This window comes from Marmota flaviventris, chromosome 12, assembly GCF_047511675.1.
Source record: "Marmota flaviventris isolate mMarFla1 chromosome 12, mMarFla1.hap1, whole genome shotgun sequence".
In the NCBI taxonomy this organism is placed as follows: Eukaryota; Metazoa; Chordata; class Mammalia; order Rodentia; family Sciuridae; genus Marmota; species Marmota flaviventris.
In genome coordinates, this window is record NC_092509.1 from 99557254 (window position 1) to 99580461 (window position 23208).

Here is a 23208-nt window from a genome sequence, read left to right on the forward strand (position 1 = left end):
CTATGATTATTGTTCTTTTTAGATATACATACAGTAGCGTGCATTTTGGCGTATTGTACATACATGGAACATGACATATCCTAGGGTCCTATTCCTGTGGTTGGACATGATGTGGAGTGACCCTAGTTGTGTGTTCATATACAAGGATAGGAAAGTGATATCTGATTCATTCTACTGTCTTTCCTCTCCCCCTCCCCACCCCCTTCCTATTGTTCCTCTTTGTCGGCTTCCATTTCCCCCCTCCCCAGCCTCCCTTGTTGTGGGTTAGCCTCCACATATCATAGAGAACATTTGGCCTTTGATATCTTGAGACTGGCTTATTTTGCTTAGCATGATAGTCTCCAGTTCCATCCGTTTACCAGCAAATGCCATAATTTCATTTTCTTTATGACTGAGTAATATTCCATTGTGTGTGTGTGTGTATATATATATATATCACATTTTCTTTATCCATTCATCTGTTGAAGGACAACTAAGTTGTTTCCATAGCTCAGCTATTGTGAATTGAGCTGCTAAACATTGATGCCATTGCATTACTGTAGAATGCTAATTTTAAGTTCTTTGGGCATGAACTGATGAGTGGGATAACTGGTTCAAATTAGCCTTCCTTGGGCTGTATTTATTTGATCCTGCTAAGAGGGGAGGCCAGGGAGAGAAGCCAGAGAGCTGAGGGAATTCCATTTTGGCCTACTGTTGAATCAACAAGGGTTAAAAATCAACCTTTGCTAAAGCCAGACATTACAGTTAGAATGACCTTCTGGGTTATAATAACAAATGATAATTTTTATTTTAAAATTTTGTTTATTCCAAAAGTATTCTTATTGCAAATCTTAGCGGTCAGATTTTAAAACTTATGAGCGCCAGGTATGGTGGTGCATGTCTGTAACTCCAGTGACATGGAAGGCTTTGGCAGTAGGATGGTAAGGTTGAGGCCAGCCTGGGCAACAACACCCTTAGGTTCAATCCCCAGTACAAAAAAAAAAAAAAAAAAGAAGAAAGAAAAGAAAAAAATGACATTATGGGGCAGGAGCAATAAAGTCTCTGCCAGCCCCTCGCTCAGCCGTGAGCTCACCAGGTTTTACAGCTGCTTTCCTAAGGCCATGTTCACGCTCAGTCAAGGTGGGCAGAGGAGCAGGAGTCCTGGCCTGGAAGAAGGTAAGTATCTAAACAGCCAGTGCATTTCTTCAAGATTATTCTGTTCAAGGTTATAAATGCCAGATTTTTTTAAAAAAATCAGTAAAGATCAGAAATATGATTTTGTCCCTTCTCAATAACTCTGCCTCAACTTGTCGTTTACATTGTAATAGACTTTTTTGGTTGCCAAAAGGGCACGTTACTTTCCCCCACATTGTCTAGGTGACATTTCCCCATCAACTCCCCACTCACTTTCCTGTTTCCCCATATTTAGCAATTTGGAAGTTCTAATAGTTTTGCTCATAGAATTGACAGCTCGCTTTCATGATCACCATTAAGTTTTGTAGCATTTCGCTCTTGTGATAACAAATGTAGATTTAAACTAACCGAGGAATAGAATTTCAACACATAAAGCACATAAGACTTTCACTCCAAGGTCCACATGGAATGCCTTTTTATATGTAAAAATAATCAGAAGTCAGTAATAATGCAAACGACCTGTTTATCTTACCCATGGGGTGGTACTGATAGATAAATAGTGACCCAGATGAGACCACCATCATTGATGGCACAGAGGGTCAGGGACCCGGAAATGATATTGAAATTGACCTGCGAGATTTCACCTTCCAATGGCAGCGCAAATGGAAAAGCAGATTTTGGCCAAACAGCAAGGCTGAAGGCTGACAGAGGTGCGGCCCGATCTCTCGTGTACAACTGCAGCTGCACAGGGGGATTGCCGCCCCACCAGGAGCTGGGAGCCAGGTTCCTCTAGGCCGCATAGTGAAGGCCTCCTTTAAACGGGGAGAGCTGGTATCCAAGGCAACACAGGGAGTCAGGGAAGAATCCATCCCCAAGGTGCTCGCTGTGGCCAACATCCTGCTGCATCCACAGGGGAGGAGTGGGGACTGGTGGGACTCAGGAAGGGCTGCAGGGCTGCAGAGCTGGGGGGAGGGAGGAGGGAGGAAGGGCCTTCTTCCTTTTTACCTCCTCCTGCCTCACTCCAGGAAGTTTTCTTTCTCTGCTTCCTTTGAGAATCTTCCTTGTAAACCGGGGGGTGAGTCTCTCTGTTTCTGTTGTCATCAGAGTTTATTGGGGTCTGCCCTGCCAGGCTGGATCAGAGACCTTCCAGGCTACAGAGCACACTGGGACGTCCAGGTGAAGGCCCTAAGGGCCTCAGGTTCTCTGCAGCACACGCTCCTTTTCGGCTCAGAGCTTGCCCCTGGCTTTCCTGTGCTTGCTGGCTACCTTCCTCTGCTCAGAGCACTAAGTGAAGTGCGGTTGGTTGTATCCCGCAAGACCACCGCGGGAGCTCACAGGGTGGAAGTTAGCCTTATTAAATACATTTCAAGTCTTCCACACACATCTGAGTACAGCAAGCATGAAAAATCAATGCCTTTAATAATGGAACCCAGAATAACTACGCTGTTATGACTAATTATAATTTATTGCAAACTGGTGGTGTGTTAAGTGCTCTGAAGAACATAAAGGTAAGAAACAGACTTCTTGGAGTGGGTGAGTGGGGTGAATGACCCCTCCTCCTGATAGGACCTGCACACTGATGCTGAGTTACAGAGCTGTCAGCAGGACTGCGTCCTCCTGGTTTCAGGCTAATCTGCCCCTTTCACAGAGGGGGAAGAAGAAGGAAGTCTTGGAACATTTAAAGGGGTGGTGATAACCAATCCCTTCACCCAGCTGTGAGGTCATAATCCTCAAGGCTGGTAACAAATGGCATTCAATACCATTATTAGTTATATTTTCAGGTATGCATCAGTCTCTATACCCTAGGCAATAAGCCCACGAAATTTAGACTATTTTATGTCTCCTGGTGACTGTCACAGTCCCTTAATTTGCTTTATGGTTAGAGCTCTTAAAATGGAATTGTGGGGGCTGGGGCGGTAGCTCAGTGGTAGAGCGCTTGCCTGGCATGTGTGAGGCACTGGGTTCGATTCTCAGCATCACATATAAATAAATGAATGAAATAAAGGTCCATTAACATCTAAAAATTTTAAAAAATAGAATTGTGTGTGTGTGTGTCTCCTAGCCCCTACCAAATTGTATACGCTTTGAAGTTCTAGACAATATCTTATCTTTGTAGCCACTGTTCTTCGCAGTGTCCTGTCCTCCCTAGCTATACAAATGTTACTTAATTTATTAGACATTAAGCTACCTTAGCTTTTCTCATGACTCTGACAGTCTTAAATATTAACTAGATATGTGGTTCTCTATTCGCTCATTCATCCAACACCGGCTTTTCTTCATACTAAGCACTATGCTGAGTGCCAGGGACACAGACAATCAAGTTCTGTGCCCTCGGGGATGTGCCCTCTGATCGGGTGGCCAATAATCAGGCACATGTGTGAACAGCAGGACAACTTCAGGTCACCATAAGGGCTGGTAGGTGCATTCAAAGGAAAGGGTGAGCAGAGGGAGAGAAGCCAGGGAATCCTCTGATGCGGGGAGAGGCCTGCCCATTGTCTTTAGGTGCTCTGGGGGGACGCTTGAGGCCAAGATATGTAGCCTGCTACATTTGTTCTAATTTATTTATTCATCCATTTCATAGAGCATGGAGCTCTGATTTGAAGATTCAAAGATGGATATGGCATAATCTGTGCCCTTGAAGAATTTGTCACCTAGTGATAGAGTGTGAGAGGGAGGCACATAATCACAGTGGATTCCAATGAGCTGCAGGTCAAGGATCCAGGATTAGGGCTGGCTTCCTATCTGCCCAGCTCCTGGCTCCTGGCCTTGGGCCCTCAGTCACCATTTGTGGAACTACACTGAATGGAAAGAGTCAAATAGAAGTCATAGACAGGAAGGAGGAAGTAGGCTGTGGGGAGGGGCAGAAGTCACCACAGCAGAGCAGCTTCGTGCTTTAAATAGGGCTCTGGTTCAGGGGACAGACCCAGCCTCCTGTCCATTTGAATCTACTCCCTGCAGAATAAATCCCTGAAGTCTCTCAGGAAGCAGCAGGGAAGGATTACTTGCCTAAGAGACTTTCTGTTTTAGTGAGGTTTGTGCTTATGGCATATTTCTGAAAGGAAGAGCCAGGTTTTAGATCCTTCCTATTTCCCATAGAACCTGTTAGACACACACACACACACACACACGCACGCACACGCACACACACACACACACACACATACACACGCGCGCGCGCACGATGTATATTAGCATATGCATTTGGTTGGTTGTCTTGAGGTCTAGAACCAGAGAAGAAAAAGGACTTGGGATTTCTAAAAGGCTGTGCTCTCTGCCCCCTAAAAGAAGAAGCGCCACAGAATGTCAAAAGACAGTTTAAAAGGAGAAATGCCGGGCTATGCGCTCCTTCTGGTTATTGCATATAAATTGCTTCCCTGTCTGCGAGCTCAGGTTCCACAGGGATCAGCAAGTGACTGGCTTAATGCTGTTGGTCCCCGTGCCATGGACTGCATTGAGTTCTGCCCAGAGGTGGGGGATTGTGTCTAGAGTACCAGGCGCAGGAGGTGGGCATTAATTAGGGCTAACAGCCTGTAATTGGAGCTGCCTTTATCCCTCCTTCCATTCTCTGAGCCCGAGACTGTCAGAAGGCTCGTTTTCACTGAAGCGTCATAATTAACGCCAAGCCTAATGTGAAAGGCAGATGAGGTTGGAGCCCAAAATAGCTCGGAGCTACCCAAGGGGGTGTGTGTGCAGAGCCGTGGGGAAAAAGGGGGCTGGCGGTCAACTTGACCTCCAAATGTCTTCCTTTCCCAGAGGGAGTCTGGGGGTCAACACTGGGATTCCCCCCTCCTCTTCCAGGAGCGAGTTCTCTAAAATGCTGAAATATTCCTTGAGGGACTGGGATTTTAGAATCCAGGGCTCTGGAAGTTGCAGGAACCACATATGGCAAGTCTCAGAGTGCCTGCCTTTGCTTTTTCTTGTTCGGAAGAGAAGATTTTCTTCCTCAGGAGGCTGATATCTTTTTGGGGTGGAAGCTCGGGACCTGGGAGGGTTGGTAAATGTAATAATGTCTGCAAAGCCCTCAGAGTACCTTGGAAGAAAATTCAAGGTATTTCTCTTATTACTGCTGGTCTTCCAATTCCCCTGAACTCTGAGAACCCATTTAAGTGATTACTTCATGAGGAGCCTAGTAGAAAAGCAAGACTAATATATTTCTCCACTTGGCAGCTCCCACACAGCCAAAGACCCTCGGTGCACTTACGATCACCATCATAATCTCACTCTTTCCCCCTCTGTTCTGCTTAGTACACAGCCAGCTAAACACCTGCGATTTATCTCCTAAGGAGACCGGATTCAGTGAACCTCGCAGCAGGGAGCTCGCAGCACCCCGGCACGTGGGCACAAATATGTGCTCAATTCTGTAACGCCAGAGAACTGGGAGGTAGGAAGGATGGGGGTGCATCTGCCACATCTCAACTACAGGTCCCCATTTCAGAGAGAAGGATGACAGGGAAAGAAAACCGAGCTATTGAATCAGCTCTTGGTTCTCTGAGGCTGACTTCTTTGAGTACAGTTATGTGGAGTATTAAGACGGAGAGTCATTGGCTTAATTTCCATCCTGAGCCATTTATTGAAAGAGGATCCTTATATGTATGCAATTTTCCTCTTCCCAACAAGGGGAGGCCCCAGAGGAGTGTTGCACAGTGCTAGATGTAAAGAGAAAAAGGAGAGATTGCTAGTGGGACTGGGGCTGATTGACGTGTTGGGGATATTGTGCAGGGTGCTCCTTGCCATGGTGACCTGCAGCCATTCAGCCTTCTCTGGTGAAGATGGGGGACAGCATCTTGGTATTCACAGTCAGTTGCAGATTCCTGAACGCTGGAGGTGCCCACATGCACAAAACAGCTGCTTTGTCTCTGTAGATTGTTCTTACGCCCTTGTGTTTTGTTTTGCGATCTCCTCATTTTGAGCAGTCATCTATGGAGTCATTAAGTTGCTTCCTCACAAATTTTTCTGGATCATTTGGATTTTTGTTCTGATGCTTGGCCATATTGGCATCTACAGCCCTGTTAGAATGAGTCTGAATCATTATAGAGCCATGGCTTTCTGATTGTCAAAGTCCCACTGACATTGAGTAATTTATCTGAGCTGAAACATTTGCGAGTGCAAATAGTCTGAGCCAAAGACGAGACGACCATCTGAGGGTTTGTGGGGAAGAGTCCATGGGTAGCCAGGAGCAGGACTGACCCTGGGTAACCTGGGCTGAGGGGATAAGGCCTCGGAGTGGGTGAGGCTTGCTGGCCCACACAGGCTAGTGTGGCCTGGCTGACCTGTCATGCGTGGGACCTGGTGAGCTAGTGTTTCTTTGTTTGAATGTCACATCTGCTTGCCGCCTAGTGTTATGGTTTTGAAGGTAACACCAAGATTTTGAAGAAAAGATGATATTACTCTCTAGACACTGAACCCTAAAAGGCTGAAGATAAAACTCCACGTTTTTGTACTTTGTTCATGAAGAGTGAACAAAATAGTGGGCCAGTACTCTCCACTATTTTTTTTTTTTTAACCAGCTTTCCTAAAATGTTTGAAGTTAGAGAAAACTGACTGCTTTTACAGAAACCTCAAACTCCAAGTAACCAGACACCAGGAAAGAGAGGTGGGAGCGATTAGCAGGTTTCTTTATCAACAGGCTAGTTGTGAAGACCTTGTATGGGATAGAACACTGAAGGCTTGTGTTAAAGTCTCAGTTCCACCCACTTCTCAGAGAGAACATTCGACTTTTGGTTTTGGGGACTGACCAACTTTGCTTAGCATGATATTTTCCAGCTCCATTCATTTGCCTGCAAATGCCATGATTTTATTCTCTTTTAATGCTGAGTAATATTCCATTGTGTATAGATGCACAGTTTCTTTATCCATTCATCTACTGAAGGGCATCTAGGTTGGTTCCACCATTTAGTTATTGTGAATTGAGCTGCTATGAATATTGATGTGGCTGCGTCACTATAGTATTGTGATTTTAAGTCCTTTGAGTATAGACTGAGGAGTGGGATAGCTGGGTCAAATGGTGGTTCCATTCTAGGTTTTCCATACTGCTTTCTGATTGGTTGCACCAATTTTCAGGCCAAATGTTCTCTCTGATAAGTGGAGGCTGATCCATAAAAGGGAGAGAAAAAAAAATGGAGAAACTTTGGGCAAAGGGAAGGGAGGGAAGGGAGGGTGCATGGGGGCAGGAAGGATGGTGGAATGAGATGGATATCATTACCCTAGGTACATGTATGACTGCATATATGGTGCGATGCTACATCGTGTACAACCAGAGAAATGAAAAGTTGTGCTGCAATTGTGTACAATAAATCAAAATGCATTCTGCTGTCATACCTAATTAAAATAAATAAATTAATTTCAAAAAATCTCAACTCCACTGTTGAACTACCTGTGTGTTCCTGGAAAAGACATCTGCTCTCTATCCAGTTTCTTAATCTGTCAGGTAGGGAGAAGTCTTCACTAAGAAATTCTAGTTAATTTTGTATTGTTATCTTCAAGCTGCCCAGATAGCTTCTCTCATGGTTTCAAGAGGGCTGCTGCAGCTCTTACCATCACAATATCACACACTGACTTCTAAAGGCAAACAGAGGACCAAGTATTTCAAATATTTTAAGATGTCATTGACTGTAAGATGTACTGTTATTTTATCACCATGAAACAGATTATGGCTCAGTATTGATCATAAAATGCATCCTGAGTTATCTGAACAATGAAACACAATATACAATATATGTACTTAGTGTCTCTGGAAATGTCTCTAAGAACTTTTACCATACTGTTCCTCTGCTAGGAGACTTTCCATGTGTCAGCCCTTGAAACAACCCCGGAAAGTACTGCTGCACCTGCCCTGTCTTGCATAGTCCCCTGTTCTCCCACCCGGGGGGCCTTGGGTGTTTCCCCAGTGCAGCCCCCTGTCTCGTCTCCAGTCCTCTCACCACCTCTGCAGCCAGGAGAAGCACAGGCCTGGTCACTCCGACTGGAAACTTACCAAGGGCAGGCGGATGGTGGGAAGAAACGGGACAGATTCCTTTTCTGCTTCCCCTGTGGTGGCCTGATGTGACACATTGATCTTTCTCCCCCACTCTCTGGGCCAGGGCATCACACCTCCCAATAACATGTTTATACGTAACCCCTGCCTCAGACCCTGCGCTCCAAGAAGCAGGCTGAAACCAACACCACCATTTCCCCCAGCCAGTCAATGTGATTCTAGTTATTCAGGGGACAGGTGGATCTCAGAAGAAAACCAGATCTCTGCCAATGTGGGAGAGAATTGACCTGGTTATTGAGTAGACAATCAACCATGTTTGATGAATACCTGTCCTGCTTCACTGGGCTGTCAGAAGAGTTAAATCAGATAATGAGGTATGAATATATGCTGAGATAAAAAATCAATAACATAAAAATATAGAGTTGTCATTAGGCATGGCTAATTGCAAGTTCCAGAACCTTACTATTAATTCACTCATTTGGCAAAAAGTTATTTAATGAGCACCTACTATATACCAGTCACAGTGCTGGCACAGGTAATGCAATAGTTCCTGCCACATCAGAACTTCTTATCTATAGACAGGATGGGAAAAAATTAAATGTGATTACAAGGATTTAGAGGAAAATAAAGAGTGCCTTGTGAGAACAGGGGAGGAAAATAGAACTCAGGTTTGGGAGGTCAGATAAAGCTTCCTGGATGAAGTGTCACAGAAGCTAAAATCTTAAGGACATGTAGGGGGCAGGTGCTTGGAGGTATAGAGGTGAGCCAGGTGGGAAGAAAAGCATGTGCAGGGTGAAGAGGTGAGAGAGGGCATGGAATTATTCTTAGTGGCTAGGATGGCCAGACTGGGTCCATGCCAGGTGGTGCAGGAAGTTCAGGCTTAATCATGAAGACAATAAGGAATCCCCGAGATGTCTAGAAAATCTCTTCGATGGTGGTAATTGAATGATTTGGAGAGGGTGGGGAGGCAGGAAGTATGGGGGAGATTGAGACATCACTGTTTATTGTAATAGTTCCTTTTTATTCGTTACATTTAATTTTGAGTTTTTCTTGATATTCTTCATCATGTAGGATTTCAGGAATGTTGCAGGCCCTGCAGATGTCCCCAGGGTGGAACTTGAGGGTGAGGAAGGGGGGACGGAGATCTCTGGGGCCTTCACTCTGTGCGGTCCTCCTCTGTCAGTGGCTCTCCTGACCCTTTGCCTGTGCCGTCAGCTCTGACTAGGTGCTGGGGGCCAGGGAATGCTGGAATGGTCGTCTGTCCCCCAGGGGAGCCACTTACCTGCAGGGAGAATGCGGATCCCCCTTGTATCTGGCTGCTCACCTGTACCAGGGGCTTTGGGCACAACCCTAGGTCCACTCCCTCATTAGGTTTTGATAGATTTATTTGTTCCTTTTCGGTTTTGTCAGTTCCCATTTCTATAACAAAACCCCAGCGACTTCCTTCCTAGCTCTCCTCAAGGATCCTCCTGGCCTGGGGAACCAGAGAGGTGGCCGCCGTCATTGAAACCAGGGAAGGACCTGGACTCCTGGCCTGCGGTGGGCATGGAGAACCTGGTGGTCTCCAAGTCTTTGGGGTCCGTCTTCCTTTTCCTTCCACAATCGGACCTGGCCACAGACCCAAAGGTCCAGCTGCCTTCCTTATGACACTCTGCTTTCTCTGTCTCCTGTAGGTGAGCCTGGCAGGGTCTTGGCTGGTATGGCTCACCTCTACCTCTGGCTTCCACGAGTCACTGCTGTTTCCGTCCCATGGTCAGCTGTATTCCGTGTTCTCCCAGGTCAAGGTTCCTCAGTGCTGGCAACGTGGACAGGCTGGGACTGCACGCCCGCCCGCTCCGGTTCTGCTCAACGCATCCTCACTCTCCTTTAGCTCCTTTAGCGCTTTGCTTGGAAAGCCTCCGCTAACTCCCCAGCTTCATTTTTTGCAAGTTCTACCTTCCCCCAAACAGAGCACAGCCAGGTTCTGTCCCACTTTGTCACTGGGTCACCCTCTGGAGTTCCCTGTAACATGCTGCTCATTTCTGAGACCACGCCAGAGACGCCTTGAGCACCTGGATTTCAGGCTTGGGCTTCAAACGCTTCCAGCCTCTGTCTGTCGCCCTGTCCCAACACCATATCCACAGGGTCAGGTATTTGTCACTGGGGCACTCTACTTCTTGGTCCCCAGATCTGTCCTGGTCAGCCTGGGCTGCTATCATAGAATATCCCAGCTGGTGCCATGGCACAGCCTGTAATCCCATGGGCCCCGGAGGCTGAGGCAGGAGGGTGACAGGTTTGAGGTCAGCCTGGGCAACTTAGTGAGACCTCGTCTCAAAATAAAAATTAAAAGGACTGGGAATGCAGCTCAGTGGAGAAACACCCCTGGGTTCAATCCCGAGTCCCCAAAATACCACAGACGACATTTATCTTCTCAGTTATGGAGGATGGAAAGTCTAAGATGGAGGTGCTGCTGATTTGGTTCTGGGGAGGGCTCTCCTCCCAGCTTGCAGAGAGCGACCGTCCTGCTGTGTGCTCACATGGCTCTCCTGGACACATGAGAAGAAAGAGACAACCCTCTGGTGTCTCTCTCTTATAAGTGTATTAATCCCACCACGAGGGGCCCAATCTACTGACCTCACCTGACCCTTATCATCTCCTAAAGGATCTAAATACCATCACGGGGCATTAAGACTGCAGCCGGTGGATTTGGAGAGACAGACAAACATTCAGTCCACACATTTCCCTTCTTGCCATTTCTCTCTCTCTGTGCCTCTCCCTCTGTCCCTTCCTTCCTTCCCTCCTTCCACTCATGCATCATTAATGAAAAATTGAACAGCCTTTATTGAGCCTCTTGGACGAGCTACGCTGTGAGGTGCTGTCGCCAGGGAGGTGAGTTAGCATAGTCCCTGCAGCCGAGGTCCAGTGGGGAACAGAGATGGGGGGATAGAAGAGGCCAGCCCCAGGCCAGCACTGTGAGGCTCTCGTGCGTGACGTGCTGTGAAGGTGCAGAGGTGGAACCCACAGTCACCCCCCAGCTGGGGCGCTGGAGGTGGAACCGGGCTTCATGCTGCAGGCAGAGGGACACATGGGGACTGTGGGGAGAGTCAAAACATGAGGCTGGGGAGGTGCACAGGAGGCAGATTGTGAGTGCCCTGCGTTGCCATGGTAGAGAATTTGAGTTTATCTTGAAGATATGAAGAGGTTCTGAGATGGGGAGCCCTACAAACAGATGTGCATTTGTAGGTTGTGGTTGAATTTGGAGACTTGAGAGGTTCAAAGTCAAGACTGAAGGCGGAGAGGCCACCGGGACGTTTACTGTGGATGTGCTCTCAGTGATGCTAGTCTTGGCCAGGGACGATCGGTGGCGGCCAGGACGTTACCTAGACATGGAGAAGGAGAGCAAAACCACTGGGTTGGGAGAAAGTCAATGTGAACATACACAGTGTTCACAGAAGACGCTCACCAAACGTGGGAGAGATGTTCTGGAAGATTTGGTGACTAATGTAATACAACTTTGATAATGATCATAAAACTTATCTTTTTAAACTACTTTATTTATCTAGTATGTGCTTTTTCTCTTTAGTTGCCAAAATCAAGACTTTCAACTCTTCTAAAATGATGCCACATACTAGGTTTGAGGAAGGAGCTCAACAACCTCTGACAAAGAGAACATGGCTTGTCACAGCAGATGGTGACAAATATTGTGAGGTCAAAAACTATGAGCACTTGTGATGGAATATTTTTAAAATGTTTCCTCTGACCTTGAGTGAGAAACCAGGAGTCAGTGGGAGTAGCATCAGACTTTCTAAATTTTCCCGAGGACTTTCCATTTTGTATTTATAAGATTAACTCAAAGGGTCTTTTTATTTTCCAAGTGGCCATTTATTCATGGGTAGGTAAAATTCTAATGAATGACATTTCCTCTCCTCTTGCTCAGAAAAAAAGCATGCGGCTCTCCCCCTCTCCTCCTCCCAGAATAGAGGAAGGACATTTAATCTGCATGTCACTTTCTTTTGCCAGAAGTCAGTAACCCCCAGTATTTTTAGCTCCTTTTGAAAGTCCATTAGTAATGTGGCTTTTTCCCGAGACCTCTCCTGCTTTGTGCGCTGCCATCTGCATATTTCTGGCTTCTGCAAGAGTGACTGGGGCAGATCCTCTTCCCTTCACCTTCCTTGTGCCTGAGCTCTTCCTAGATTTCCTTGAGCTTTTCACATATTTTTACTTTTTATTCAGCTCTTATTCTCACTTTTATCTTTTCTAAATATTAGAGTTCTTAAAACATACGTTGATTCCAAATCGCCACCCCACAGTCCGGCAGGTTCAGGGGCTCACACGTGTGTTCTTGTCACCTGTTGTGCGACCACCTCTGAGATGCAGGAGACAGCCGTGTAGGACATGCAGACTCTGTGGGCACACAGGGATGAAGGCTGTATTCAGGGGAGTTACAATTCTAGTTGACCGAGTAGGATTGCCTGATTTTTAAACCCAGGCATATTACACGGTAAAAACAACTTCTGTTGGAAATATCTTAATAGTTTATTTGTTGAACACTTAAGGGGAATTTTTAAACTTACTGAATGAAAGAATTGGTGGTGTCAATTCTGTTGGCTTCATCACTTGCAGGATAGGCTCATTGTGGTGTGTGGTCCTAGAAAAGAAAAGAAACAGAATGATTCCGACCTTACTAATTGTGACACTTCCTATATTTTCTGCCCGGGTAGGTGACATCTATTAGGCCCAAGTACAACACATGTTTATAGTCATTAAGAAGTTAGGGAGAAAGTCCTGGGTTACATATTGATAAATTGAAATAAGACTAGATTTCATCACACAGAACAGGGCTTAACTTTGATGCTTTAGCTGAAAACATTTACTACATAAGCTGGAAAATCCACAGATGATTAGGCATTCAAGTAATGAGGGAAGGTCTTCCAGGCAGTCTTGGAAAATATTTATTTCTCCTCTGCAATCATGCAACACTTAAAACAAAGTGAAACAAGATGAAACTACTCTCTTGTGGAGCAGGAGTAGGCAATTTGATGAATTATACAGTCAGTCACATGACCAGTTAGCCTGCATTGCAAATATTTGTGCAGCAGCAATTAAGAGGTAGACGTAGAAATAAAAAATCAACGGAAGTAGAAAGATCTTGAACTTCAGCATCACCTGCTGGTGTAGACGCCTCGCAGGTTAATGGCTGGAAAGAGGGAGTTATCAATCCGTCCAGTCTCAGTAATCTAGGAATTTTCTTTTCAAGATGGTCTTTATTATTATATTCCAAATATATGACAAATTTCCAGATTCATTGGCATGCAAATACGATGGTGAGAACTTTTCCCCCAAGAGATGTTAATTTTAAAGAATTATTTGCTTTGTATTTTTGTGGCTGTGTTTCATCACTCTGTTCCCTTTTTGCAAAGTAAAATTTGCATGTGAGATTTAAAAAACTGGAACCTGAATTTCACTGAATTTGGCAAATGTACAACATCACAGTCAAGACAGAGAATATTTCCGTCAGCTGGAAAGTTCTCTCGTGCCAATTCTGGTCAGTTTCCACATCTGGCTGGTAACCAGCAATCTGACTTCTATCACCACAGCATGGTCTCGCCTGTTCTTGAACATCATAGAAATGGAACTGCATACTAGGGGCTACTTTTGTCTTAAGGCAATGTTTTAAGACTTGTCCACGTTGGTCTATGTCACAGCATATCGTTTGTTGAAGGAGTACTCCATTCTATGAATAAATGGCAATGTGTCTATTTACTCTCTTGCTCTATACATGCATGTATTTTCTAATTTTCTGGTGTTATGAGCAAAGTACTATAAATATTCTTATACCACTCTTTGTGTGTGTGTGTGTTTTCATTGAATTTACGTAGGTGGGAGTGGAAATTTGAATTTACGGGGTGGGTGTGAGTTGCAACTGTAAGGAACCCTCACCCCTATTTCAGAGTGACTATTTTATACTCCTAACAGCCCCGATGGATCCGAATTCCAGTGGCTCCACATTCTCAGTAACATTTGGTGGTATCTGTCTTTTAAATTTCTGCTCTTTCAGTTGGTTTGAAATGGAAAATGTCATCTTGTCACACTTATAGCTAGCATTTCACTGACAAATAATGATTCCAAACATCTATTTATGTGGTCTGTGCTAGTTGTCTTATCTTGTATGCTCATATATATTTATTTTGTTTGCAAAATGTCTGTTTATATCTGTCATCCTCTTTGCAATTGGGTTAATGCCATTTTATTATTAGTTTATAGAAGTTATTTATATATTCTGGATACAAATTCTTTGTACTATAAATATTTCAGGTATAATAGGTTGTGACATGTATTTTCAGATACTTCAAATATGTCAGATCATGACATGTGTTTTCATTCTCTTAGCATTCCTTACATGATTCTTAGTAAGTACTTGTGATTTATTTTATCTTCTCTGAGAGAGCTTTGACAACTCCAAGTTTGGGAAGACATTCTACTATGCTTAGCTCTACAAGTAATTTAGGTTTTATATTTATATGTAGGATTTTTCTTAAATCATATTTTTGGGAATATGTAAAGTAGGGGTTGAAATATAGATTTTTTTTACATGAGCCAGTTGGTCCAGTGGTGATTGTTGAAAATTTTCCTTTCCCCATTGGAATTATCTTGGCATCGTTGTCAAAATCAATTGATCTTGCATATGTGGGTGTGTTTCTGAAATATGTTTCGTGTCTATTCTGAACCCAACACATGAAACTGTCTTGTTTTCTACAACCTCATGAATAATTGTAAAATCAGTTGGTGAAAGTCCTTTCTTATAAAACCCTCTAGTATATTGAATAAGATGTGCGGGAGTGGACACCCTTATCTTGTTGGAGAAATAGTTGGCAAATATTTGCTCGTATTCCATAGGTTTTTTCTCTCTCTGTTGATTCTTTCCTTTGCTGTGGGGAAGCTTCTTAATTTGCTATAATCTCATTTATCAGTTTTTGCTTTTGAGTTCTTTTCCAGAAAATCATTGTACATATGTCTTGATGAAATCCCCCAATGTTTTCCTCTAGCAGTTTGGGTGTTTTGGGTTGTAGATTGAGATCTTTGATACATCCTGAGTTGATATGCTTACAGGAGAGAGACAGGGGTCCACTTTCAGTCTTTTGTGCATGCATGCCCAGTTTTATCTTCAGCACTTATTGAAGAGGCTGTCCTCTTCCCAGTGCGCAGTGTTGCCTTTGTTAATAATAAGTTGGCTATAGATGCATGGGTGTATTTCTAGGGTCTTTGTTCTGCCCTGTTGGTCTGTGTGTCTGTTTTTATGCCAACACCGTGCTGTTTTGTTTACTGTGACTCTGTAGTATGTCTTGAAATTAGGTATTGTGATGCCCCTTGCTTTGGTCTTCTGTTGAAGGTGGTTCAAATGGTTGTAGTATGTCTTGTTCAAGGTGATTCAGGATGTAGTATAGTCTTAAAATGTTTAAGAAAGTCTTGGCTATTGGGATGTTTTGTGCTTCCTTATGAATTTTAGAATTTTTATTCTGGTTCTGTAAAGAAGATCAGTGGTGTTTTGTTGGGGATTGTATTCAATCTGTAGATTGAATTGGGTAGCATGGGCATTTAACATGTTAATCCAATCCACAAGATTGGATTTTGTCTTTTACAATTTCTGTCATCAGTGTCTTGTAATTTTCATTGCAGAGGTCATTCATTTCCTTGGTTAAGTTTATTCCTAGATTTTTTTGGTAGCTATTGTGAATAAAATTGCTTTCACACTTTCTTCTCAGCAAATTTATTATTGTATATAGAAAAGCTACTGATTTTTTTTAAAGAGAGAGAGAGAGAGAGAGAGAATTTTTTAATATTTATTTTTTAGTTTTAGGTGGACACAACATCTTTATTTTATTTGTATGTGGTGCTGAGGATCGAACCCAGCGCCCCGCACATGCCAGGCTAGCACGCTACCGCTTGAGCCACATCCCCAGCCCAAAGCTACTGATTTTTGTGTATTGATTTTATATCCTGTTGCTTTACTGAATTTGTTTATCAGTTTCAATAGTCTTTTGGTGCAATCTAGTTTTTTTCTATACATAGAATCACATCATCTATGTAAAGGAATATTTTTACTTCTTCCCTTCAATTTGTATGCCTTTTATTTCTTCTCTTGCCTGATTGCTTTGGCTAAAACTTCTAGTAGTATATTGAATAAGATATGCGAGGGTGGACACCCTTATCTTGTTCCTAACCTTAGAGGAAATTCTTTCATCTTTTCCCTAGTCAGCATGATATTGGCTATGTGTTTATGATATATAGGCTTTCTTAGTTGAGATACGACACTTCTTTTTCTAATTCGTTCAAGGCTTTTATTGTGAAGGGGCATTGGATTTTATCAAATCTTTTTTCTGAATCTATTGAGATGATCATATGATTTTTAACCTTCATTCTGTTAATGTCATACATCTTTTCTTTAAAATTTTTTTACTAATACATATTATTTATGCAGAATAGTGGATTTTATTGTGGCATATTTGTACATACATATAACTATTTGATCAATTTAATTCCTCAGTACCTTTCATTGCCTGCTCTTTCTCCTTCCCCCATCCCTTTCTGCTACCATAATGGTCTCCTTTCTATTTTCATGAGATCTCCCTTCTATCCCCCACCCCTTTATATCTATTTTGTTTAACATAGTACTCCCAAGTTCCATCTGTTTTCCTGCAAATTATATAATTTTATTCTTCTTTATGGCTGAATAACACTCTTCTGTGTTTAGATACTACATTTTCTTTATCCATTCATACTTCAATGGATACCTAAGCCAGTTCCATAATTTGGCTATTGTGATGTGTGCTGCTATAAACTTGGGAATGAATATATCTTCAAAGTATGCTGACTTTAATTCTTTTGGATAGACACCAAGGAGTGGTGTGGCTGGATAAGGTGGTAGCTCCATTTTTAGCTTCTTGAGGAACCTCCATACTGGCATGTTTCCACAGTGACTGTATTAATTCACATTACCACCAACAGATGTCTAAGGGTTATCTTTTCCCTGTATCTTCACAAGTATTTATTGTTATTTGTATTCTTGACGGTTGCCATTCTTAATGGAGTAAAATAGAATCTCAATGTAGTTTTGATTTACATTTCCATAATGACTAGAGGTGTCGAACCTGTTTTCATGTAACTGTTGGCTCTTTTGAGAACTGTTTAGTTCACTTGCCAATTTATTGAATAGGTTTTTTGGGGGGTGGTGTTGAGGTTTTTGGTGTTGAGTTTATAGATTTTGGATAATAATCCTCTGTAGGGAGAGTAGCTGAAAAGGTTTTTCTCCCACTTTGTAAGTTCTGTCTCACACTTTGCTGCACAGAAGCCCTTTAGTTTGATGCCATTTCACTTATTGATTGAGGTGTAGGAGTCCTTCTGAGGAAGTCACTGCCTGTGCCTATGTATGTTGAAGGGCTCCCCTGTGTTCTCTTTAAGCATTGCAAAGTTTCTGGTCTTATTCCTTGATTTTCCTGATTAATTATTGGTATGTAGGATGATATTGATTTTTTATGTTGATTTAGTGTTCTGCTACTTTGCTGAATTTACTGATCAGCTCTAAAAAGTCTTGTGGTAGAACTTTAGGCTCTTCTAAGTAAAGGATCATAGAATCTGCAATTGAACAATTACTTTTTTATTTCCAATTTGTATCCCTTTTATTTCCTTCTTTTGCCTAATTGCTCTGGCTAATCTTTCTAGGACAATATTGAAAAGGAGCAGTGACAGTGGACATCGGCCCTGTTCCTGATTTTGGAAGAAATGCTTTCGGTTTTTCCCCATTGACAGTGATGTTGGCTTTGGGTTTGTCATCTATAGCTTTTATGACATTGAGGTAAATTCTTTCTATCCCTAGTTTTTTCAGAGTTTTTCATCTTGAATGGGTGTTGAATGTTGTTGAAGGCTTGAAGGCTTTTTTGTATCTATTGAGATGGTGATTTGATTTTTGCCTTTGATTCTATTTAGGTCTTCTAATATGTTTATTGATTTGCATATGTTGAACCATCTTTCATTCCTGGAATGAAACCTAAACTTGATCAAGGCACATAATCTCTTTAATGTGTTATTGAATTCAATTTGCTAATAGTTTATTAAGGATTTTTGCATGTGTGTTCTTCAAGGATATTGGTCTGTAGTTTTCTTTCCTTGAAGTGTCCTTGTCTGGTTTTGGTGTCTAGGTAATACGGCTTCATAGAATGTGTTTGGAAGTTTTCCCTTGTTATGGATTGGATCTTTAACATCTCTCCCTCAGAAGCTCATGTGTTAGCCAATATGGGAACGTTCAGAGGTAAAATGATCAGGTTATAAGAGCTGTATACTCAATGGTGAATGAACACCGGGGTGGTAACTCTAGAAAGGTTACCTACTTTTCCTAATAGGTCACCGGAGGCATGGCCTAAAATAAATTTTATATATATATATCTCCATAAACTGCTTCTTCTTCTTCTTCACCTCTCTCTCTCTTTCTCTGCTTTTTGGCTGCCATGAGTTGAGTCATTTCCCCCACCAGGATGTTTTCCATCTACCATGATGTTCCGCTTCACGTCATGCCCAAGCAATGGAGTTGGCTGATCCTCTGAAACCACAAGATAAATAAACCTCCACCTCTAAGTTGTTCTGGTCAGGCATATGGTCCTAGCAACACAAAGGCGACTAAAGCATCTCTCCCTTTCTATTTCAGTCAAAAACTTGAGGAGCATTGGCATTAGTTCCATTAATTCTTCTCTAAAGTTCTGGCAGAATTCAGCTGTGAATCCATCTGGTCCATCTGGGATTTTCTTTGTTGGAAGGCTTTTTATTACTGCTTCAATCTCCTTGCTTATTATTAGTCTGTTTACAATTTCTGTGTCCTTTAGTTAAATTTGGTATGTTGTATGTGTCTAGCAATTTATCCATTCTTCTAGATTTCCAATTTTTTGTAAATTTTCCTTAATGATTCCTCAGATTTCCTTTGGTATATGCTGTAATATCTTTTTTTTTTTTCATTTCCAATTTAATGAGTTTAGTTCCTCTTTCTCTTTATTTTGGTTAGTTTAACTAAGGGTACATTAATCTTTATCTTTTCAAAGAACCAACTCTTTGTTTCATAGATCATTTGTATTGTTCTTTGATTCTCTATTTCATTATTTCAACTCTTTATTATTTCTTTCTTTTTACTTATTTTAGAAATGTTTTTTATTCTTGTTTTCTAAGACCGTAAGATGAATCATTAAGTTACTTACTTGGTATCTTTCTAATTTTTGAAATGTAGGCACTCAAAGCTAAAAACATTTCTTTTGGAAGGATCTTCATTGTGTCCCAGAGATTTGGGTGTGTTGTGTTTCTATTCTTGTTTGATTCTAAGAATTTAAAAATTTCTCCTCTGATTTTTTAAATAATCCACTCATCATTCAAAAGTGTTTTGTTCAATCTCCCTATGTATGGTTTCTGTGGTATTTCTTGCAGTTGATTTCCAATTTCATTCCTCTTTAACCAGATAAAATGCAAGGAATCATTTAACTTTTTTTTTTTTTTTTTGTATTTGCTCAGATTCGCCTTGTGATCTATTTTGGAGGATATTTCATGAGCAGCTGAAAAAAAGTGTGTTCAGCTCTTGTTGGATAAAATACTTTATATAAAAGTGTGCTAAGTCCAGTTTTAACTCTATGGTATCTTCATTGATTTTATGTCTGGATGACCCATGAGTGAGAGGTTTATTAAAGTCACCTAATAATATTGTACTGGGGGAGGGGAGGTATTTCAGTCTTTATGGTGGGTAGTGTTCTTTCTGTGTAACTGGGTGCTCTGACCTTTGGGGCATAAATATTTGCTAATGTTATGTTTCTTGTTGGAGTCTTCCCTTTACCAATATATGTCACCTTGTTTGTTCTAATTTTGGCTTAAAGCCTGCTTTGTTAGATATGATAATGGGTACTCCTGTTGTCTTTGGTTTGAATTTGCATAGAATATCATTTTCTACCCTTTCATTTTTCTATTTGACTTGCTTTGTCTTGTATTTCCAATGTTTTTGTTTGTTCTTTGTTCCTTGTTCCCTTGTTGATTGAATGCTTTTTTCATGTCCTGTATTTTCTCTTAGTTCATTCCTTAGATCTTCTTTTAATTCATTGATTATTTTAACAATCAACTTTTAAAATTCTTTGCCAGGCATTTCACCCACTTTGATATCTGTGTATTCCGTTATTGAGAGTGGTTCATAAACTTTTGGAGGAGTTTTGTGGTGTGTTTCTTCGTGTTTTTAGAGGTTCTATATTCTTCGCACATCAGTTTTGATGGATTCCTTTTTCTCTATTATGTGAGGGTATTTGAGGTATCTCTTTACAATATGCCTTGAACTGGGGTATATCTTACCATCAAAATATTTAATCAGTGTCATCAAAGTGCCACGTTAAACCACCAGCACTACTCTGAGAGGAACAAGTAACCACCAGTAACAATGGTAACTTAAGAGACAAGCATATATTAACATACATTTGAAAATTTATTGCAAATAATCTCCAGAGTTCTAATCAATGATAAACTTGGATAAAAATAATATCGTATAGAATGAAAAGTTAAGCATTATTGATTGTATACTTAATACTAAATCATATTGGAAGAACAAAAAAGAGGGAAAAAAAGAGAAGCAAAGAAAGGGTGGAGGAGGGAAGGGCTACAGAAGGTAAAATGAGGAGAGAAGGAAGAGAAATGGAATAGAAGAAAAGGGATATTAAGAAAACATGCAATTAATTGAAAAAACACCTAAAATCAGAGCTAGAGAAAACAAATACTGAGGGAAGACACAATAAAGCACTTTACACAAAACAGCCAACGCAACAATAATCAAATAAAAACTCAGGTTTTCTCCTTCTTGAGCTATTTAAAATGGAGAACCTTCTTTCTGGGACTTAGACTTTAGAATCTCCCAGCTATGAGGAGGTGTGTGGGACACAATTATGCATTGCTTGTTCATTCTCAACTCAGATCCAAACTGGTCAAACTTTCTGGGGAGTCTCTATGCTGAGGTCCATCCCTCCTTGTCTGCCAGTGTTGGGGGGACATTGTCCATTTCAGAGCAGGAAACACCCTCAATATCACTGTGTTTTTGTTTCTAAAGATGGTGGTGGGGGGTGTAACTCTATGAGGAAGTACTGGCCTGCCTTCTCACCCTGGAAGCCTGTGGACTGATCCCAGTTGTGCTACACCCCCTGGTTCTGAGAACCTCAGTCTGTGTGCTGGGGTAGGTGTGTGGGAAGTGCCCCGCCTGATTCAGCAGGTCCTTCAGCCGCTTCTTGGCATGGTGGAGGTGGCCAAGTCCACGGTGGGATTCTGCAGGCAGCATCTTTCCAGCAGACCCAGACCTGAACTTCTTTCACCCCCAGTCAGCCTGGTTCCTTATTATAAAATCCAGACTACCAATTTCACATGAAAGCGCCATTCATTTTTCTCTGCTCTGCAAACCCGTTGATTGGCAGCCATGGTGTCCATAACTTCTCAAGCTTCCCCCAGGGCCATGCCATAGTCTTACTCTTGAGTCCAGCCAGGTTGACTCAAGGCTTGGGCATCCGCTGACCCAGTGAGGTGTAAAGCATAAGTGGCTGTTGGGTATTGGGTATACCAAAAGAAAGTAAACCATAAAAGCTCCCCTCTGCCCAAATAACTACAGAGAAAGAAAAAAGGAAATAATTATGGAGAAGGAAAACTGCAGGAATTTCTAACCTTCGATACAGAAATTTAAACAATGATAATTTTAAGTTGGTGTTACTTGTCTGCTTTCCTAAATCCATTGGGAAGTGCCAGAACTTTCCCATACTGGCTCACTTCCAGGATCTGAACCTCTATTTCTGCTCAAATTGTGATTTCGCTGCACACAGCAGAGCCTGCTTTTCTAAAACTTGCCAGGAAACTTACTTTCCGCTCCTCAAAGGGGAGTTTCCCTACCCAGCCGAAGCACTGCATTGGCAGCACAGATACATTTCATTCATCTTATTATTTTTCTATTCTAAAACCCAGTATTTCTGGGTTTCACCTGGATGCTGGTTCTCTGCATGGCATTCAGTACTGCCCCCAAACCTTCCCACCTTATCATGTAGCCACAGAACTGCTGTTCTGATTCAGCCTTGGGGAGTGATTACTATACGGTGGGTTCGTGTAGTATTCCATTTTCAACGTCTCTTTAGTACAGTTCATTTATTGATTTACATGAACTATCCTTGCATTCCTTGGATGAAACCAAGTAGATCATGGAGCATAATCTTTTTAATGTACTATTAAATTTGGTTTGCTAGTATTTTCTTGTGATTTTTAGATCTATGTTCATTAGGGATGCTGCTCTATGGTTTTCTATTTTTGTGTATGCCCTTGTCTGGTTTTGGTCATAGAGTAATGCTGGCCTCATAGAATGATTTTGAGTAAGTTGCATTCTTTTCTATTCCTTGGAATAATTTAGGGAGAATTGGATCAGTTCTTCTTTAAAAGTTTGGTAAAATTCAAAACAGAAGTGATACAGTCCAAGGCTTTTCTTTGGTGGGGGGCTTTTCATTACTGATTCAGTTTAAATGCTTGTTACTGGGCTTTTCAGATTTTATGTCCTTCTGGTTTAATTTTAGTATATCATATATTTCCAGAAATGTGTCCATTTTCTAGATTTTCCAATTTGTTAATGAATTGTTTTTCATAACAGCTCCTAAGGAGTCTTTGTATGTGGTATTGGTTTTAATGTCTCTTTTTAAAAATATTTTATTATTGGGGGGGGTTTCTATTTTTCTGGTTAGTATAGCTAAAGATTTATTGACTTCAAACCAAATCTTTGTTTTCTTGGTCTTTTTTTTGTAGTAATTTTTTGGTGCCTTTATTTACTTCTACTCTGATCTATTCTGATCTTTGTTATTTCTTTCCTTTTACTAACATTTACTGTAATAGTAATATTTGATTCATTTTTCTTTTTCTTTTGTGTTTCTACTTTTCTTGTGGTTTTTATACTTTCACATACGTTAATGGTGGATTTGTTTTTCATTTCTGAAATTAGGACTCCATTAGGCATCTTTTATAAGACTGTCATGGTCATTAATTACTTCAGTTTTTCCTTGTTTTGGAAGAATTTTATTTCTTAATCACTTCTAAAGGATAGCCTTTCTGGGTATATTGAA

The 23208-nt window shown here is 41.7% G+C and overlaps 1 long non-coding RNA gene across 1 annotated transcript in view; it reads left to right on the forward strand.

Annotated features, from left to right (window-relative positions):
- The window catches only part of LOC114092453 (uncharacterized), a 220604-nt gene that overhangs the window by 49941 nt on the left and 147455 nt on the right, over positions 1-23208 (forward strand). The gene's annotated exons all lie outside the window — the stretch shown is intronic.